Genomic DNA, 6249 nt, shown 5'->3' on the forward strand with positions numbered 1-6249 from the left:
CATTTTTATTTCTAATGCTAGATCAAGCTAGTATTCAAGTCAAGTCAAGTCAAGTCAAGAGGCTTTTATTGTTATTTTGACCATATATAGCTGATGCAGTATGCAGTAAAATGAAACAATGTTCCTCCAGGATCCTGCTGCTACCTAAAGACACAGAGCTACATAAGACAACAAAAGACAAGGGCTAAAGAGTTCAAAATAATAATAATAATAACATTAAGTGCATGTTCAGCCTCATGCAAACAGTGCAAGACAAAATACAGCACAGGACAAGAGGCAATATTGTATTGTGACAATACAATAAAATGCAAGACAGATAAATAAATATAGCACCAACCTATATACAGTCAGTCAGTGTTTAAAACAGTTGTAGCAGAATTTAGAAAAAAGTAAAGATATAATGTGCACAAATGGCAGTTTTAGCAGCAGGTGAATGTTGGAAAATTGAATTTGCAAAAATTGCACATTGAAATAAAGATGTATAGTTGAATATGGGTGTGTGTGTCAGTCTATTCCCTGGCTGTTGAGGAGTCTGGTTTGATGGAGGAAACTGTTACACAATCTGGTGTTGAGGGCCTGAATGATTCCATACCTTTTTCCAGATTGCAGGAGGGTGAATTTGATGTGGTTCAAGCTTGGTATTGCTGAACAGTTGTGGGTCAGGAAGGTAAACGGCAGTGTACCGAATACACAACTCTGTGGTGTCCCAGTGCACAATATATTGCTGCTCCGGACTGAATGAGGTCTTCCAGTTAAGAAAAAATAATAATATAATAGTAATAATAATAAAAATAATAAAATAATAAATATATAATAATTTAAACAGTGTTTTAGGCTCATGGTATCTTAAGTCTGTATCCTAGTGAACCAGAGTTAATGTATTCAATGATAGTGACTTAAAAAGCACTTTTGTATGTTGCTCTGGTTAAGGGTGTCTGTCAAATGATGTAAATGTGAACTACAAGGGGGACAGAGTGGGTGGCAGCCAGATCTTGAAGACTCTCAAAGCACTTCATGAACATGGGTGAGAGTCTACTGGGATGACAGTCACTGAGACATGACACTGAAGACTTCTTCAGCATGGACATAGTGGTAGTGGAATGACAGTGCTGCTCAGGGAGATGTTGAAGATGTCAGTATAGACATTCATTCCATTAGCTAATATTAATTGGCTTGGCACCAACTGTAATTCTAGATAATGGTAAATATTGATTACATAAATGATATTTACTTCTGATGAATTAATTATAAAACTATGTAGCATTAGTATGACATGACAAGCAAGCCAGCAGATATTGAATGATGGTAATCCTATCTGTAACCCTAAGTTTGAGGCAAAACAGCAGTTTAAAAATGAACAGCTTTTAAAAGTTTTAGATAAGTTGTAAAATCCCTTTTTAAAAAATTGTAAACATTGTAAAAATTCGTAAAATTGCAAACCCTGACATTCTAATACTTATATACATTCAGTAACTATATTATAACTACATTACGTTAATTTGAGTCAAAATAGCTGGATACTTACTTATTGTGCTCTGTACCCCTGCCACACAGTATAACATCTGATAATGGGATAAATGCATATAGAGATACATCCATCTACATTTGTTTTTCCTTTCAATTTTAAATTGACTCACTGTTATGCATATGTCACATGCTGTTCACAATGGTGTAACTGAATATATTTGCCTAAAATACTAAATCTAAGTCAACTTTGGACCACACCTATAACAAGATGTGTTTCATGATTAGAAAAAGAATTTCAGACTTCAATTGGTCAGCTGAGCCCCACTTTCTATATTAATGGATAAGAGGCTGCTCCATTTTCTGTGAAACTAGGTTGACATGTACTGGAAGAAACTGATCATGCTACTAAAATGAGTGCCTGGGAGCTTGTGGTTGCATAATGATTTTAACTCTTTCCTGAGAGGTCTGGCAAATGCAAAATCATCCATTGTAGTTTTCATATCACTTAAATTCTGATTAGATATACAAAATTGGTCTTAGTTCAAAAACAATATTTAGTATTGTCACAGTGCATACATGATTAAATCCAGTATGGAATTTTGGATTTAATTAATCTTTTTTTATGTTTTAGAGGACAGATTTCATCCTTCACACCTTTTGTCCTATTATGCAATACATATATGAAAGAATCTTTTTGCATGTCTGATCCATTCCTGGCAATTAGCTATAGATATAAAGCCACGCATCCAGCATGCATTGAGGGGATATCAGCTCATATGTACAGTGATCATATCCATAATGAAAAGAATTCGACTGTGGGGAGGAATTCTTCTCTCCTAAAATCTTCTTCCTTCTGTTGAAGAAGGGATAAATTACGCTTGAATTTATAACTTTTGGCAGATGCCATTATACAGAGCAACATACAAAAGTGCTTTGAAATCTCTATCAATGAAGACATCAAAGTTGGTTTGCTAGGTTACAGACTTATGGTTAATCATCAAAATAATACTCTGTTGGGAGTGCTTTTTATAAATAAAAATACATAAAACAAAGTGGGGTGGTGTGGGAGAACATTGAAAACAAGCTACATTTTGGGACATTTCAAATGATAAATTGCATTCATAGGTAGACCTGCCTGCAGTGAGTTGCAGTAGCCCAGTCTCAAAATGGCAAAAACTGAACAAGCATCTGAGCAGCCTGTGTGTGTAAAAATGCCTGAATCCCTCTGATGTTGTATATGAGAAATCTACTTGAGTGCGTCACATTAGCAGCATTCGAGAAAAGTTAATGCAAAGATACCTCAAGGATGCTAGCAGTGGCTTAAGGTGATATCAGATTGTTGTGTAGGGTTATTACAAGATCCTGACCTGGGGATGAAACACCTGGGATGATGATCAGTTCAGTTTTGCTAGAATTAAGTTTCAACTGATGAGTCGTCATCCAAGATTGTATGTCTGCCAGAAATGCTGAGATCTGAGCCAAGGCCATGGTATCTGAGAGATGAAGGGGAGGATAAGCTGAGAGTCATCAGCAGCAGTAGTAAGAGAACCCATTTGAGGGTATAACTTTGTATCGTCAACCCAGTCTTAACCCCAACCAAGCCTTGTTTTGCTGCTCATTCTGTTTTTGCCTTTTTCTTGTATGACCCTGTCTTTTGCCATTGGAATTACTACATCATTCGCCTTGCCCTTATCAGATTATTTTGCCTGTTTGGATTACTATTTATGGTTAATAAATTTTCTGCCTGTTTACTCTTTCTCCCCTATTGCCTGCCGATTTGGTGAGTTTGTGACAAGTTTGTGGTTTCATTAAAGCTGTGTCATTATCCTCCCATGGATTCAGCCGAATCCTCATTACAGTTGGGAAAGATGATGACAGATTGGCTTGGCTTGGCTGATCTAACTGACCATGCAGCATGTAGTTTCAGTGTCAAGAACATGCCATTTTTGAAGCCAGATTGCTTGGGATCTTAGAGGTTGTTCTGTGAGAGATAGTCAGACAGTTGGTTTTAAACAATTTTTTTAAGAACTTTTGAAAGAAATGAGATAAGTGATACCAGTCTGTAGTTGCTGTAGTCTGATGATTCCAGAACAGGTTTCTCCAGGTTTGGAATAACCCTTTCTCTCTTGAATATGTTAGGAGGAAAAATGATTGTTTGGAAGTGAAATTTTTAAAGCTAGTGCAAACTTTCCATATAGGTCATTCAGAAATGTTTAGAGGTGCTCTGTATTGCATGGTCGAATTAGGGGTTCTTTCACATTTCATCATTTGTGGATCGGCAGCCATCACAGCAATTTTGTGTTATTTAAGGAAGCTCACAACACTCGCTCACTACCAGATGGTCTCTGCTGTTTCCCCCATGTTTCTGTGAGTCATACCGCTGTTTTCTTCTCTGGTGCCTTCCTGGTTATTGGCCTGCGCCTGTTCTCTTTTTCTCTGTTCCGGCATTGCTTCTTTTGAATTATTACTCTTTTTGGACTTGTCAGATTTTCCCTTGACACATGTTGTGGATTATCAGTATATTTTTTCCCTTTGTGGATTATTGCACTAGCATGGATTGTTACTCATGAACATTGCTACTTTGTGTCACCCTGTCACTCTCCTGTCTTCTTGTATAACAGTATTGACTGCTCCACTCCTTCATCCAGCTCTTGTCCTGAGGATTTTGCTTGTACATTGCATTCTGCCCATTGTTCACAAAGACTATAGTTAAACAAACACCCTTAACCTGACTCCTGTCTGGCATCCTGCATTTGGCCAGACATGGACCCAGCAGGAAGTCCCTCCAGAATTTGACAACTTGATCACCTTAGCTATCCGTACTGATAGCTGGATCCGTGAGCATTGTGTCAAAAAAGGAGTGTCGCATGGCTGGCAACCCAGTCCCAGGCCGGTTCCCCCAAGAGGTTCTGATACTCTGAGGCCTCCATCAGCCGCACAGACTTTGAACATCTCCCCAGCCATGATTCTGCCTATAGAATTCAGACATCACCCCTTGTCTGATGCCGAAAGGGAGAGACAACTCATTAATGGGCTCTATCTCTACTGTGGCAATCCAGGACACCTTGCACGCCCGTGTCTAGGTCTCCTCTAAACCCTTTTAGAGAGCCCATATCACAGCGGATTTCCAAGAGCATGAACCAGTCAGCTTTTTTGGACTCTGAAGCAGACACTGAATTCATGGACCTGGCCATGATGTGGCAGTTAGGAATACAGACAGAACCCTTCCTTGTCCCCCTCCAAGTCTGAGCCCTAGACAGCCATGTTCTTCATAGTACCCTTTATAGGACTAAACCTCTGCTGGTGACCATGTCCAAATATCACCAAGAGTGGCTATTCTTCCTTGTCGTTCCTTCACCCCAAGCGCCCATCATGTTTGGATTTCCCTGGTTGCAGAGACACCATCCTCACATTGGCTGGACCAGTGGCTGAGTACTCAGATGGGGCCATTCTGCATTCTGACCAATGTTTGAAAATACTTTTATTAAACACCCTTACCCTGACTCCTGTTTGGTGTCCTGCATTTAGGTCCCTTTCAGTCTTTTATGTTAGGTTCATGCAACACATGGTCCTCCAGAATATTTTAGCTCTGCTCTGGTCAGTAATATCCTTGTTCTTACCATAATCACATTCATTACTTGTCAGCATGAATTTTCCAAGTTTAAACTTTCATATTTACCCATAAAGATTAATGTATATCTGGTAAGTGACTGCTTTCAAGCTCCATGCCTCTCAAAAATAAACAGAACAGTCAACATAAAGCATGTTTTATAGACATGTATTATAGACACCTCTCCTGGACAAGAGATTTTCTCTCTTAGGAATTTCTACAGTTTCTTCTACAATGCCAGTGCTGGAGTTGGCATTGAGCTATTACTCCCAGTCTACAACCATGGCTATCGAGGAGTACAGTTCAGAGCCACAGCAATCTGGTAATGAATGACAGAACTGGGAACTGGGGTCTAAATACACTGCTGACTGATGAGCTGAGGAGTAACAGATGTATTCCATCAGTGATCCCATCAGGAAGCAGCCTGAAGTAGAGTGCAAAACACTGGAAACACAAATCACGGGGATATACAGAGAGGCTTTGTCCTGGTCAATGAGATGTCAGGGAATTGACAGGCAGCTTTATCACCAGAAATAATTGCCACTGTTGATATTTTATATTAAAATTAAACTTAATTAAATCAAGTTTGGGGGGCACGGTGGCTTAGTGGTTAGCACGTTTGCCTCACACCTCCAGGGTTGGGGTTCAATTCCCGCCTCCGCCTTGTGTGTGTGGAGTTTGCATATTCTCCCCGTGCCTCAGGGGTTTCCTCCAGGTACTCCGGTTTCCTCCCACGGTCCAAAGACATGCATGGTATGTTGATTGGCATCTCTGGAAAATTGTCCATAATGTGTGAGTGAATGAGAGTGTGTGTGCCCTGTGATGGGTTGGCACTCCATCCAGGGTGTATCCTGCCTTGATGCCCGATGACGCCTGAGATAGGCACAGGCTCCCCGTGACCCGAGAATTTCGGATAAGTGGTAGAAAATGAGTGAGAGTGAGTGAGTGAGTAAATCAAGTTTTTTAAATTTATGATATGCATAAAGTATAGTAATAATAAATATATAGTATATTTATAATATAGTAATTAATAACTAATAATGTGTACATCAATTAAAATATATGCTCAGTTACTTGAAATCATTTACGCATAAACACAAACAGAAATCAGAATATCTGTAAAATTTGATGTATAATACTAAATTGCCATTTTTAATACTTGGTTTGAGATC

The sequence above is a fragment of the Tachysurus fulvidraco genome, chromosome 5, assembly GCF_022655615.1.
Source record: "Tachysurus fulvidraco isolate hzauxx_2018 chromosome 5, HZAU_PFXX_2.0, whole genome shotgun sequence".
NCBI classification, from domain to species: Eukaryota; Metazoa; Chordata; class Actinopteri; order Siluriformes; family Bagridae; genus Tachysurus; species Tachysurus fulvidraco.